At 45.5% G+C, this 15,569-nt stretch overlaps 1 long non-coding RNA gene across 3 annotated transcripts; it reads left to right on the forward strand.

Moving 5' to 3' along the window:
- The first annotated feature begins 10,108 nt into the window (after window positions 1–10,108).
- LOC125101829 (uncharacterized) lies at window positions 10,109–15,261 on the forward strand. Of its 3 annotated transcripts, none has more exons than XR_007127936.1 (3): window positions 10,109–10,279; window positions 10,802–11,091; window positions 15,064–15,261. It is a non-coding gene; the product is annotated as an uncharacterized LOC125101829 (long non-coding RNA). The 3 variants fall into 3 exon arrangements; XR_007127935.1 differs by lacking the exon at window positions 15,064–15,261 and adding an exon at window positions 11,941–14,285; XR_007127934.1 differs by lacking the exon at window positions 15,064–15,261 and having other exon boundaries at window positions 10,802–11,727.
- Window positions 15,262–15,569: the final 308 nt, after the last annotated feature.

Genomic DNA, 15,569 nt, shown 5'->3' on the forward strand with positions numbered 1-15,569 from the left:
ATAGTCTCAGTATTTGGCTGTAGCTTTGAGGAAATTTTCTTACTACTATTCTTTGTTTATTTTGCATTCCTCTGAAGATATTCTTCTGAAAGCTTTTAGTCATTTGTCGTTCTTTTTTCTCTATTACTTGTGTGTCATCATTATTTCTTGCTTATTTCTGCCATATGCTCACTCCCTGAAATTTGATCTACCCTTCAAGGTCTTTCTCAGATGCTTTTATGAAACCAGCCTGGATGGAGACCTTTCCCTTCTCTGGAACCCCACAGCACTTAGTTTCTGTGGCTTCTGTGATCATCAGCAAACTGGCAGGTGCTTGACTAGACTTATTCCTTTTACTATCCTTTAGGTTCCTTATGGCAGGGATTGTCTTGTACTAAGCCCTGCCCTTGGCATATACTTACTTGATAAGTGTTCATTGAATTCAACTGGGAATTCCAACTTGGGAAGAGAAGACAGACACACTAAGCATGATGCATTTTTACACAGTGGAGATCATTTTCCTCAAGAAGTGACTCCTAATACAGGCCTTTGCCACATAGATATAGGACTGGGGGAAAAAAAGGCATGGCTGAAAACCACCTGCTCAGGGAATTCTTCTTCAGGAGAAACACAAGCTACAAAAGAAATCATCATCACCTCTCATCACCTGTAATAAGGAAATTCTGAATAACTCTTTCCTGGGGGCCCACTGAGTCAGAGGTCCACACCTGGTTAGGTAAGTAGCGGGTGTGTTCAGGGAAGAAGTGATGAATATCCTTTCGGCTTCAGCACCCAACATCAGCTATTTATACAGAAGTGATGCAGGTTTCCATAGGCAGAGTCCTTGCTGTCGTTCTGAGTGCTTTCATACACATGCCCAAACAGGACAGAGCAAGGGTAGCTGCCTAAAAAGGAACTTGATGGAGCAGGTTCAGAGGATCCCTCAATTTTTGCCCCAGAAGAAGAGCCTTCTTCATGGTGGGAACATGGCCCGAAAGGAAAAGCAGAACTTCCCTGTCTTGACAGTTTCAGCATTGACATGTCTAGCAACCAATTAGATGTGAGAATTAGAAGCTCAGGAAGTAGGAAGTGGGCTGAAGAGTAGATTTCGGAGTCACTGGCATGTCAGTGGGGATGATGGTGGACAAGGTCCCCCTGGGAGGGTATGGAGGAAGGAGAGGATGGAGTCCCAACACTTAGGTGGTGAATAGACGACAAGACCCCTGAGAAGGACAGCCAGAGAGGTTAAGACTAGGTAGAGAGGCAGTTATCATGGAAATCAAGAGCTGAGACTTCTGAAAGGAGAGAGAGAGGGAATGAATTATCACCAATGAATGCAACAGAGTTTCTGGGAAGGGAAGAATCACAAAGTACCCCTTGGATTTGGAGTGGGACACAGGGAGGGGATCCATGGGACAGAGTGGAGACAGAAGGTGGATTTCCAAGGTGCCACAAAGGAAGGAGAAGCAAGGGGAGAGTGGTAGACACAGAGGTAGGGTGACAGTCACCAGCTGTCAGCTCCTTCAGGGTCCTTCCTGTTTCTGGGCAGCCCCACTTAGTGACTGAGCAAGACTTGGGTTGGAAAGGCCTGGCAGGTTCTGCCCAACTTGGTTTGCTCTGGGGGGGGCTCACCATAGCTATCTGAGATCTGCAGGCCTCCCTCTGCCCTGCCCTGCTTGCTTCCTCCCTTTACTGTCAGAGAGGTTGACCCCTAATCAACATCTTGCATTTTGGATTCTATCTGGGTGTATGCTTCCGGAGAACCCAATCTCTGACAGAGGGGTGGAAACTAGTCTTTTGAAGAGTTTATTCGGAAGGAGAAAAGGGTCTCTAAATTTTTTTCTTTTTTGTTTTAAGAGCAGGAAGGAGGAGGAGTCTGAGATGGTGTGCTGAAGATACTGGAGGGGGACAGGATGGTTAATAGACAAGGCCTGGGGAGAAGAGAGAAGATAGATGTTAAGGTCATCCTTGATTGGCCTGGAATAAGAAGGATATTTTGCCCACTCTGAGATTGAGGCTGAAGGCATATTAATCTGGTGAATTTAGATTGTTTTCTGGGGTAGTCGAGGAAATGAGGAACATTCTGTTCAGTGACTTCAAAGATCAGTTGCTAGAGAGAGGAAAGGAGGAATCCTTGAGGTTAAAGTGGATAAAATGCTTTTACCCACAGTGAGGATTTGGGGGAAGCAGGCAAGTTTTAGCTGAGCTGTATGCAGAACAAAATCTTTGAGCAAAACCCATAGAACAAGAGAATGGGATCTGGAATGGAGAAAAGAAAGACCCACTTCTTTCTGTTAGAATCTGTTTGGTGACTAGATGCATTTTGGGTAGATTCTGGAATCTAATGGATTTTCTATCCTTCAAACTCTGTGCCATCCTCATATTTGCTAAACATATCCTTTATATAACACACAAGTCATGATATCAATACTGAGCAGGGCAGGACTGAGAACCCCAGCACCTTGGAATTCTACTATTTAACCAGTTCCAGGTTTTCCTAACTGTATAGTTACGAATTCCAGATTTCTCCATTTGTTCCAGAAGTGTATAATTTGAGATGTCACGAAATACCTTAATTACATGCAGACCCTTGGTCTGCTCTAGTGTCTCAGTAATTTCTATCAGTCTTAGTCCTGACAAGACAACATGAATTAAGACTGGCATGACCTGCCTTTGTTGAGCCCCATGAACCCCTGGGGCCACAGTGACTTCTCCTAAGGCCTAACAAGACTCCTTTTTGTATCTCTGAGGATTTTTGCCTATGGTCATTGTCAAAGTCACTGATTTGTAATTTTCAACATTCACCTTTGGTCCACCTTTGGAAGTCAAAGCTACCTCTGGCCTTGCGATACCTGTCTGCTTTTTCATGATTCCTCAAAGATCATTCATTGATGGTGACTTGGTGATGCTAGGAATATCCAAATGATGTTTTTGGGTACTCTGACATGTAATCCTTTCATAGTAGGAAGTTTGAACACATTTAGTGCAGCTACAGTTTTTTGTTTTTTTTTTTTAGGTGTTGGGTTCTGGTCCCTGCTTACCAATAGTCATCCTACCCTTCCCACTCAAAGGCCATGCTTCTTCTTTTTTTAAGATTTCATTTATTTGGCAGAGATCACAAGTAGGCAGAGAGGCAGTCAGAGAGAGAGGGGGGAAGCAGGCTCCCTGCTGAGCAGAGAGCCCAATGCGATGTGGGTCTCCATCCCAGGACCCCGAGATCATGACCCAACTGGAAGGCAGAGGCCCAACCCCCTGAGCCACCCAGGGGCCCCAAAGGGCCATGCTTCTTATTGAGAAGCTGTAAGCAGACCCCGTATGAGTGGCCATGAATGAGGGGATGTATCCCTTTGTCCTTTTTCCTTTTGTCATAATCAGTTGCTCATCATCTGAGACAAACTTCCTTATCCTTCCCTGTAGGGATCCAGATACTATCAAGCTCAATGCCCTGGCACTCCTTATGCGGGGATGGATGTATTCTCATGGGAAAATGGGGGTGGGGATTACAAAGGAAGGAAAATAATTCTGAAAAGACCCGTTCACACGTTCTCCAACTGTGAAGGCAGTGCTCAAGCCGGGTACTTGCATGTTTCCAATTTATATGGCCACCAGATGGCATAACTGAGTCAGTTTAAGAAAGAAAAGAGGAAGAGGGCCATTCTAAACAACAAAGCACTCTCTAGATACAGATACCCCTGCTTTTTCAAAGTTTGACCTATGCCATTTCACTTTTACAAAAGACCTACATGAGTACCTGCTTTCCCTAACTGAAAGTAATCTGAAGAGGATTTTTGCTTCTACGGAAAAGGAGCGAAAAATGAAAGTAGCTGTCAGGGCTGATTTCCCGGGAGCCCTTAACGGAAGCAGCAGACACCACGAGCTGCGGGAGTGGCGCCACCAAGCGCCTTCCCAGGGAATTACACACAGCATTGCAGCATCTCCCCATGAAACTATGTCTGTGAGCATCTGTGCTTTACCTGGATTTGTTTCGTGCATCCGTTAGCAGGATGTGTCCTAAGTCTTCAAAAAACCTGAGAGAGGTTATTTTTGGGGTCTTTGGTAAAAAATTTTCCATATAAATTAATTTTAGCTTCTTCATTTTGTGCCATTTTGGCTTCCAAAACTTTTCATAGGAATGCTCAATTTTTGGAGGGGGCAATCCGTAATCAATGCTGAAAATGCCCACAAGAAAGCATATTTCACTTGTCCGTTCTAAGTGTCAGTTGATATTTTGATGTGGTTTTCTTGCCATCAAGGTACAGACAAATTCCTTTCTTAACCTTAAAATGACAGATAAGGGCCTCCTGACCCTGTTTATTCTATATTTTCCTTCCCTGCCTTGTGTATAGAAAGCCACCTGGGAGTAAGAACTGGAAGTGGGCTTATGTTTATCTGTAGCTAACATGGACTTCCCTTGGCTATAGACTGCTCGCCAGTGAGCCACTGAATACCAGAGTAGAAGAAGAGGTCAGTGAGGAATTACTGCTAATGTTGGCATTATTGGACTAAAATATGTATCCCATTTTGTGAAGAGAAGTTCTGACTGTCCTGTGCTGTCTGAAGATCAGTACAGTTGTCCCCTGTATATTAGCCTGTCTCTTTCGGTTACATCCAGATTGGATTTGGCACATGTGGGATCTAGAGTCCAAGGTAAGGAGTACCTGAGAGTCCACCACAGGTCTTTGGGGCTGAGAAGGTGGGAGTAGGAGGCACAAGGCAAAAGGAACTGAGAAAAGTAAAGACATTCAGCACTGGTTTTTATGCTTATGTACATTTTTGACCCTGGGGAATTTTAAAGGACTATTTCTAATATTTATCTTAGATGGTTGGATTCATTCTTTCAATAAAAATACCAGGCATACTGTAGCAGAGGAGGTTAAATAGTAAATAAGGCAGAGTTCTGGGCTTCAAGACACTTTCTAATTTTGGTCTTTAGTCCCACAGAGAGATGGAGATCCCAGGAGAGGTTCTTGACTGAAGCCCCAGGAAACCCCCAATGCCCAGAAGTATGGGTGGAGACAGAGCTCCCAGTGTTGATTGTGAGGAATAAATTAAAATGGCAAACCTTCATGATAACAACCTGGCTCTTTTTTTTTTTTTTTTTTTTTTTTAGATTTTATTATTAAGTTAACTCTATACCCAATATGTGGCTCGAGCTCACGACCTGGAGAAAATCAAGAGTCTCAGGTAACCCTTGCGCATTTCTTATGTAAGGGAAGATACTGAGGGTTTGCTGAAGAAAGGAGGAGAAAGCAGCATAATGGAAACCATGTTGCAAAAGTATAAATTGCTCCCTGATCATTACCAGGATCTTGATGATTTGATAAAATAACTGGTGTATAAAGCAGAGCAAATATGCCCTTGTTATAAGCCAGAAATTTCAACCACAGAGAGAGAAAGGTGCGTACGAAAAGGGAGCACAGGGGTGCAGAAGTCAAGACTAGTATAAGGAAAACTAGTTGGAGTCTACTAAGACTGTCTCAATGAGAGGTGATGAAAGTTTGAATTAAGACAACCATGAGGGGCACCTGGGTGGCTCAGTGGGTTAAAGCCTCTGCCCTCGGCTCAGGTCATGATCCCAGGGTCCTGGGATCGAGCCCCGCATCGGGCTCTCTGCTCAGCGGGGAGCCTGCTTCCTCCTCTCTCTCTGCCTCCTTCTCTGCCTACTTGTGATCTCTATCTGTCAAATAAATAAATAAAAATCTTTAAAAAAAAAAAAGACAACCACGAAAGGGCAGGTGGGATCAGAAGGGAGACAGACTTCAGGGTAGGAAGGACAGACATAAGGCTGAGGAGAGGAAGAATGACTGGAGAGAACATCACTGTCAGTGGCTTGACTCCAAGGCCTATGTTTTTTTCTGAGATGTTATGTTGCCTGGTCGTAGAATGACGACCCCACTTTTAGTCCAACTCTTTCATTTTGTAGCAAAAGGAGGAAATTAAAACCCAGGAAATGGAAACTCTCGTCTATAGTGGAACTGCAAGACTGTGGAAGAGCATGCGCAGAAGCCATGTTTCTTCCCAGATCCAAACTCCTCCCACGGGTTCACCGGAGAACTTGCAGCTAGAACCACCCGAGGGGCCTTTCCAAACACACGCAATCGTATATGATTGCAGCCGTCCTAAAGGGTGTGCGGTGCCATAAAGCCTTTCCAGAGCATAGGTTTATTAACGATTTTGATCTCCCCTATGCCAAACTTTGCATAAAATTCTAAGTTCCTTAATCACGATGCTTTCATCCAAAGAGAATTTTAGAATGGTTACAGAAGGAATACTCTATGGTCATTTTAACAATTTCGCCAACTAATAAGGTAAAAATTAAATTTTATTTTAATTTTTTCATTATTGGTGAAGTTGGAATTTTTTTTACTGTGATTTTTAATTAGTTATGGCTTCCCTGCTCTGAACTGTTTGTGTCCAAATTCCTCACACAGTACAGTAAAAAAAATAAAAAGTTATTGAGTGCTTTCTATGTGTTGGTTACGGTCTAAGAGCTTCCCATGTAGTAAGTCAGTTAGTCCTGACCTACCAGGAAGCAGGTGCAATGATGTCTCAGTTTATGAAGGACACAGAAACAAGAAGAAATCAAGTATCTTGTCCTAGGTCATACACAGAAAGTCTGGATTCAAAGCCTGTGCAAATTAGAAAGTGACCATTATTTCCCTAATTTATTTGTTTGCCCTTTTCCTCTATTAATACAATCATTGCATTTTTATGGTTAAATCTATCAGTCCACTCCTTTGTTTTGTTGGCCTTTTTTCTTTTCCAGTCAGCTTAGATCATCCTCTTCTTTTCAGAGATTAGAAAATACTTGGATTTTTTTTCCATATCGAATGGTATTTTTGTTTCCACTGTCTTATAATGGCACCTTTCTGCTAGGTTTTATTTCATAATTGCTTGTTTTTTAACGAACATTATATGTTCAGTCAGCTCTCCGAGGATACTGAAGTCTCTTTCCGGTTGCTCTTTTCACTTCATTTGGCACGAATCTGTCTCTAGAGTGTTGATGCTGTTGGCTGTCTTTCTCAGTGTGCGTTTCTGTGTAGTTTGGAACTCAGCCTCCAGGTTCATTTCCTGTTTTTTTGTTTTGTTTTGTTTTGTTTTTTTTCTCTCTGTCTCCCTTCTCTGTTCCTCAGTTCTTCCTATCCAGTGACTGAGTGGTTGCCTTCCCTGGGGCGCTGGGGCCCATCCAGAGTAAGGTCTTTTAGGTAGCCAGGACTCCTGCCCTGGTATGACCCTGGGCATGACTCATGGCAAGAGGAGACTGCATTAGGTCTCTGTGCAGACTCATTTGGGTATGCAGGAACCTCCTTATCTGTCTAGTTTCTTGAAGAGTGCGGGGAGTGGCCAGACAGGGCTCCTGGAGTTTTGATCAGTGAACATGGACTCTGGTCCCTCACCTCAAGTGGGCAGTTGAATTCCTTCTCATTGCTTGGCAGGTCTTGAATTCCTAACTGACCTTGAGTGTTCTAGACTCAGAGCCCAACGGACCACAGCTTCAGGTCTATTCGTTTTTTGCGTGTATATTTCATCTCTGAGAATATCTATGGGGATGTTCTCCCCTTGTTGAACATGGGTTTTTAAAATTTTCTCCAATATTTTATCCATCATTGCTCTGCATTGGAAGCCTCTGGGCTAAATCTTCTGTTTCCCTCATGTCTTTTGTACAAACGTTAATTGTGGCTTTATTCTACACGGTGGGGGCTACTCTAACAAGTTCCTCCAAGCATATTCTGCTAACTTCCTCAAGGCTGGCTCAGGTAGGAGGCTCTATAGCAGTCACCTGAGATGGGGCCGGGGGAGGTGGGACTGTCCCCCACCCAACTCCAGGATGCACGAATGGAGCCCTGGGATGGCAGCTTTAGGACAGGAGAAAGGTTTCTGCTCGGGGTTCCATGCCAACATTTCATTTGGGGTCTCAAGCCAGGCTGGATCCAGTACCAGGGTGTGTATGAGAGCAAGCACTGGAAGCTGGAGATGGTCCCTGGATGGACAACCGGAGGTGTTGTATGTCACGGGTGTGTGTGATGGTAGGGTACATCAGGACATTATGTAGCTGTGTCCTTGGCGCCCAGGGAATAAATCATCCAATATTCCAGATCAACCCTGGTCTGGGTGAGCAGGGGATTTCCAGTTGCTTCCAGATGAAGGCAGGACTTACGCATGGCCCCAGTTAGTTTCCCTTTTCCTGCTGCCCCAGTTTTGTCCATGACAGGGAATGGGACCTAAACATAGAACCGCATCAGCCTCCTCTGCAGTATAAACAGATCCAGGCTCCTGCTCCAGTCCCTTCTTGGCTGTGAATTGAGGGGCAGTAAGGAGTAGCCTCTGCCCCACCCGGAGGCCCTGGCTACCCTTGCCACTAGCAGTCTGCCCTCAGGACGGGTGGGGCTGAGGAGCAGAGGTGGGCTGGCTTCCCCAGCACCAGACACACTGGGCTACCTGCATGGCCAGACCGGGCAGCAGTGCAAGTTTGTCCCAGAAAGCCAGTTCTTCCTGGAACTGAGTGTCACTTCAGGACAGAGGATGCCAGGAGTCAACTTGGCCCTGGAGCAACTGAAACTCTTCCAGCCCTGCCTGAGACGGCAGATCGCTCAGCTTGGGCCGTGGGCCTGAGCTGAGATTGCAGCAGCGTGAGGAGCTGCTGGAAGCCCCACCAGGGGGCGCCCTCCCCGCGTCTTGAGGTGGTGGGAATCCGCGGAGCCGCCTGGGGATTTGTGTGGGTGCGCATCTGATTTCCTTTTTCTAGGACACACTCTGAACCATGCCTCCATTTTCCTAGTCTATGGATTCGACTTGACCTGCAGCCATGGTTCAGGTTTTGCCGTGCTTTGGATGGAGCTCTTTTTTTTTTTTTTTTTAAGATTTTATTTATTTGAAAGTGTGAGAGCAGGAGAGGGGAGGAGGTCAGAGGGAGAAGCAGACTCCCTATGGAGCTGGGAGCCGGATGCGGGACTTGATGTGGGATTCAATGCGGGACTGGATCCTGCAACTCCAGAATCATGACCAGGGCCGAAGGCAGTCGCTTAACCAACTGAGCCACCCAGGAGCTCCAGATGGAGTGGTTCTAACGTAATTCCCTACACTGCAGGTGCGTAGGGAGAGAAACCAGAGTGCTGTGTCTTCACTCCCACTGCACTCTGTAACCAAGGTCCTGATGATGCCCTGAAGCTCCACAGGCCCCGGCGGAGGGCGGTGGACCCGATGGTGTCCACTGCTCTCAGGCAGACATCCCCACTAGCATGGAGAGTGCTAGCCACCACCAACTCTCCCTTTCTGCCCTTTCTCTGTGCTCTAGAGACCCCGGAGGGGGTGACACAGTGCCAGGAGTACTCAGGGAAGACACTGTCTGAATGAGGAGGCTGTGGCCACATCCGAGGAAGGGAGGTGGCTCACTGGGCCTCAGGTTTGCAGGAGAGGGACTGGGGCAGAGAGTGGGGTGAGGCGTGGCAGAGACGCTGAGTAGGGCAAGGCAGGGACCACCTTTCCAGCTTTAACTGCAGGAATACCAGTGTGCTCTCGCTCCTTGTAAAGCCCCACAAACTCCCCTGCCTGGACAAAACATGGGAGTTGTACTATTAGAAGCAGTGAAGTAAGTCAGAGGGAATTTCAGGGTCACAGGCTTGTCATTCTCTGGTGCAGGCTGAGAAAATGCCAAGCTCTGCCAGGAAACGTACCATGTTCCTCATAGCGCGGCCCCCATTGCAGGTAAGAGATGGGAGGAAGGAGGGATCTAAATGAAGAAAGGGTGAGAGACAGGGATTGCTGATCCCTCTGTGGCTCATGAGTTTTAAATAGTAGACCTTTGAGGGAAATGAAAGGCAAAAACCCAGGACTTAGGAGAAGGGGGCACTAAGAGCGGCACTAAGTCTCCCTCAGACTGGAGGGGCGGATGGGGATGTGATGAGGCTGGGGACACTTGTGGATCCTGGAGGAATGGGTCCTTGGGCTAAGACCTGGGAAGGTGGTAGAAGTGCCAGAAAGGATCGTGGGACACGAGGGAGGCTCCTGTCTGGCTTCCTTGAGCTCTGGCAGGCTGAAGCCCTTGGGAAGGAAGCACTGTGCGGGGCTGCCAGCTGGGCTGGCTCTCAAATGCCTCAGACTGGTGCCCTGGCCTCAGGCAGAGGTAAGAGGACCAGAGACTGGCCTACTAGGGAACATGCTGCAGCCCAAACCAGAAACAGCCCAAATATCCTTCCACAGGAGAATGGGAAGAAAAAAGAAAAATTATAGCAGCTTCATGCAGTGGGATGCTTCTCAGGGATGAAGGTGAATCATCTCACAGCTCCCTGTGACAGCATAGGTGAGTCTGCATACAGCTTAGTGAGAGAAGCTGGCCATAAAAGGGCCCTTATGGTCAGGTTCCATTTATATAAAGCTCAAGTCCAGGCAAGACTATAGAAGTCAGGAGAGTGGTTACCCTTTGGGGAGGGTAGTGACTAAAAGGGGACATGAGGGAGGCCCCTGGCATCCTGGGAATGTTCTGTTCCTTAATCTCAGTGCTGGTTGCATGATGTGCTCAGTGTGTGAAAGTTCATTGTTCTGGACACTTACAATTGTGTGCTTTTCTGTATGTATCTTATATTTCTGTAAATCATTTTTAAAAAGATGTAAGTATTAGAAACGAATCTGCAGAATAGAGTGAGGGAAGTGAGAGTGGGCTTTTGTCATCTCTGGGTTTACTGTCCTCCGTGCCCTCCTCCTAGGATCTTTGCTCTTGTCTCCTCGAGAGGAGAGGTGGCGGAGCAGAATTTAAATCATGAAGGACTTTTCTTTTTGCTCACTCTTTTAATGGCTTCCTGAATTGATCTCATGCATTTTTCAGCTCCTGCAAAAACTGAAATGAACTAGATGGGTCTATGTTGTTAAGAGCTCCCAGTTTGCTTCCTCCTTCATCGAACACCAGCTGGACACTTGGGTGTGAGCATCAGCACTGGTAAATCCAGCAGTGTGTGCTGTTCACAGCAGCTCGGCAGACACTGTTGATCAAGTCTGAGGTCTTCTTGGTAACATCTCTACAGAGCCATCAAGTTTCATAGGTGCTGTTGCTAAAGCAGGACTCAGCTCACCTGGAATCACCCGGACGAAGGGGACTACTTCTATGCAGTACAGGAGGTTAAATATGGCCATAAAGCCTTTGCTCCTTGTCCCATTAAGAGGGGGGATTCCCTTGAATCTGGGTGGGTTGTATGGCTCTTTGATCAATAAAAATCAGTAAAGTTGTGTTGAGCCAGTTTCCAGACCTGGGCAACTTCCACCTCCTATCTCTTGGAACATTCTGGGAACCCCGACCTGCCATGCAAGGAGTCCAGATTCCCCAAGACTGGATGCTGGAATGGCCTTGTGCAGCAGTCCTGTGGACTACCAGTGGGGTCCAGCTGTCCCCATTAAGGAGACAGAAACTGGGAAGGGGGATGTCTTCAATGTTCTAGACCAAGCCCATCTGCATCTGACGGCAGTGATTTCAGTCAACATCCAGAGTAGAAGAGGAGTGCCTGACTGGCTCAGTCAGTAGAGCCTGTGACTCTTGATCTTGGGGTTGTGAGTTCAAACCCCATGTGGGGTATAGGGCTTATTTAAAAATAAATAAATGAGCTATAACTCTTACACTAAAAAAAAAAAAAAAAAAAAGAGAGGGAGAGAGAGAAAGAAAGCAGAAGAATTGCCAAACTGACAGACAAAATAGGATATGAGCAAGTGGTGGTGGTTCTAAGCCACTAGTTTTGGCATAGTTATTTCTCAGGAACAGGTCACTAGAACAGTTGTATCTTTACCTAGACCAGAGCCTTCATGCCCGTGACAAGCAGCTCCTTGGCTCTGTAAGAATTCATCTCCTTAACTCACTTTGCCAAATTGTGGCTATGGTATTTACTAGCTCTCCATTCCATCTAAGCTGCCAGGCTCAAGGCAGGATAATTCACTGTGGAATTATTTCTTATTTTGTTCTTGTTGTTTTCTTCACAGTTTCCTCACTGAGAATGTTATGAAGCTTTTGTTTTCAATTCTGAGCTTTTTTCTGGGTATGCAGCAGGTGGGTGGTTGCTGGCATCTGGATTATGTGCTAACACCTAGGCTGACAGGGACAGAAGTGGACTGTGGGTGTGCGCTGAGCAGAGGACAAGATTCTCTGGGATCTGGAGATTTGAAGCTTTCTCCCTATGAACAGTGGACACCCAGGCCCCTAATTTGGCCCAGAGCATTCCTAGGCTGAGGGATCGTTGGAGAATGCCTAGGAAGCCTGGGCACATTTTCTGCCAATAGGAGCACCTAGGCCAGGGTCGCTCAGGGAGACCCTGCTGTCAGTGACATGGACATGTAGGAGGGCCAGGTCTGCAGGACCTGACAAGCCTCTGAAAGCAGAGGGAGCAACAAAAACGGTGACTGCTACAATGGACTGCATTTGTGTGCCTCCTGAAAATTCCTGTGTTGAAGCCCTCACCCCCCAGTGTGATGGTATTTGGAACTGGGGCCTTTGGGAGATAATCCGGTTTGGATGAGGTCATGAAGTTGGAGCCCACCTGATAAAATTCATGCCCCCCCCCTTTAAAAGATTTCATTTATTTATGTGACAGAGAGAGACACAGTGAGAAAGGGAACACAAACAGGGAGTGAGAGAGGGAGAAGCAGGCTCCCCACGGAGCAGGGTGCCTAATGCGGGGCCTTAAGCAGGGACCAATCTCCTAGGATCATGACCTGAGCCGAAGGCAGACGCTTAACGACTGAGCCACCCAGGTGTCCCAGAATTCATCCTTTATAAGAAGAGGAAGAGACCAGAGTCCCCCCACCCCTGCCATGTGAGAGTACAGTAAGAAGACAGCCATCTGCAAACCAGGAAGAGAGAGCTCACCAGACACGGAACCTGCCAGCACTGCGCACTTGGACTTCCCAGTCTCCAGAACCGAGAGAAATGTCTGTTGTCTAAGTCACCCAGACTGTAGCATTTCATTATAGCAGCCTGAGCTAACACAGCTACCACTGAGGGCCTGGGCTTGCTTTCAATTTTTCTGGCACTGCCTAAGCCCCTGATATTTTGTAACCTTGTGGAGGGAGGACGGAGCCCCACTAATGGCTACAGTTGAATTTCTTCCCAGCGTGGCAGTTTGGGGCACAGTAAATTCCATTTGATTGAGAAAAAATAAGGAATGTGTCATTTGGTGTACATTTTGTAACAAAAAACTGGTAAACAACATAATTATCAAGTTATTGGAATATTTTGCGGCCTTCTCTTTTTTGCATTTGTGGCTCCTCTGTCCATTGAATTCTAGGCATTTTCCTTGTCAGGTTTCTCAATGTCTCCAGGCTTGGAATTTTTTTTTTTTTAAGATCTTCTTCATTTATTTGACAAAGAGAGACAGAGATCACAAGTAGGCAGAGCATCAGGCAGAGAGAGAAGGGGAAGCAGTCTCCCTGCTGAGCAGAGGGCCACACATGGGGCTTGATCCCAAGACCCTGGGATCATATTTGCGCCGAAGGCAGAGATTTAACCCACTGAGTCACCCAGGTGCCCCAACCATAGTTCTTTTAAAGCCCTTGCTTGTTAAAGCAATATTGGGATCACTTGTGTGTCTATTTTTACTGCCTATTTTTCTCTTGGTTTTCATTTTCTTTCTTTTGTTTACTGATTTTGATTTGATATTAAGCACTGCTTATAAAAGCTGTGGCTTGTCGAGATGATGTCTTCTATTACAGAGTGTTCACCTTTTTTCTGCAAGGCAGAGAGAATAGAAGCTGAGCACCTTGACCTAGTTGGTGACTTAGCTATCCTAAGGCTGAATTGCAGTTATTTATTTAGTTAATGTTTAAGGCTGTAGCCCATCTTTTATTTGTTCTTGTTCCTAGTATATAGTTCCCAAGACTTTGAACTAACAGCTGGTGAGTTCACTGCAATCCTTCCCCTGGAGGGTCCTTAACTCTAATCTGTAGTGTCCAAAACTTTGAAAGGCTGTGGAAAACATTATTCATTTCAGAGGCTTCTGCCTGCAGCCTTATGTGCCTTCAAAATTTGGTAAATGTCTTGAAGGGATACTGTAGTTTTGAGACCTCTTAAGTCTCCAGTTTTGTCACCCTAATTCTATGGCATTCTGCCTGAGCCAAGCTCATATTCTTAGCCTTTTGCCTAAGCCCAGGGTCAGCAAATGCCTCTGGAAAAAAAGCAGCTTCAGATCATAAGATCACTTTCTTATGTTCTCCCTTTAGAATTTTAACTAAGTTAGCTCCATGGTATGAGTTGCTTCCTCAGATCTCCAATGATTATAAACATTGATTCATCTGGTTTTTCTAGTTATTATTATTATTATTATTATTTTTAAAAGATTTTATTTATTTGACAGACAGAGATCACAAGTAGGCAGAGTGGCAGGCAGAGAGAGAGGAGGAAGCAGGCTCCCTGCTGAGCAGAAAGCCTGATGCGGGGCTCGATCCCAGGACCCTGGGATCATCACCTCAGCCGAAGGCAGAGGCTTAACCCACTGAGCCACCCAGGCGCCCCATATTATTATTATTTTTTAAGTAAAATCTACACCAAACATGGGGCTTGAACTCATGACCTGGAGATTAAGAGTCATACACTCTACTGATTGAACCAGCCAGGCACCCCTCTAGTTGTTTTTTGTGGACACTTAAGTTTGCCACAAATTAGTCTACCCAAACTGGAAGTCTTTTTGTTTAGGTTTTTAACAATCTTTTGAAGAAACATTCTGTTTTAAAATTTATTTTTAAAATTATTTATTTTATTGAGCTATAGCTGACATATAACATTACATTAGTTTTAAGGTCTTTTTAAAAATTTTATTTACCTATTTTCATTTCTTTTTAAAGACTATTTATTTGAGAAAAAGAGAGAGCCTTTTTAAAGATTTTATTTATTTGAGAAAAAGAGAGCATGAGTGGAGAGGATGGTCAGAGGGGGGAGAAGCAGAACCCCACCCTGAGCAGGTAGCCTGACACAGGGCTCAGTCTCAGAACCCCGAGATCACAGCCTGAGCCAGAGGCAAATGCTTAAATGATTGAGCCACCCAGGAACCCCTTAAGAAGTCTTTTTAATAGATACTATATTTATGTCACTCAAAATAAAAATTATATCAACAGGTACACCTTGATGCCAAGACCCTTGACTTCAGGGAATGAGTGACTTTTGAAGGACACCAGGACCCTGTCCTTCTCTGACCAGTTCCTGGATGCCTAAGAGGAAACATACACCAGATCACAGTTGTCAGTAAAAATACCACACCCAAGCAAAGATGAGACTCATGCTTTTTCCTTTCCAAGTCTCCCAGATCTTGTTCTCTCTCTCTCATTCTATATATATATATATATATATATATATATATATATATAATCTTCAGTAAGCTCTGCTTTCACCTCTTGCTGGCTCCCATCAGATTTCCATCCTTCTTGATGCCTAAGAACCTACTTGGTTAGTCCTGCAGGAACCCTCTAAATCCTCAGACCCGGACTACTGGCATCACCTTCATCCATTTAGGACTGGAATTTAAACCCATCAGTCTGGAATGTCCTGATCAACACTGGTGAGGTAATCTGTATGGTAAAATCCCCCACCTTCCCTTAAGAGAAGGTAACTTTGCCTGAAACAA

This window comes from Lutra lutra, chromosome 6, assembly GCF_902655055.1.
Source record: "Lutra lutra chromosome 6, mLutLut1.2, whole genome shotgun sequence".
NCBI classification, from domain to species: Eukaryota; Metazoa; Chordata; class Mammalia; order Carnivora; family Mustelidae; genus Lutra; species Lutra lutra.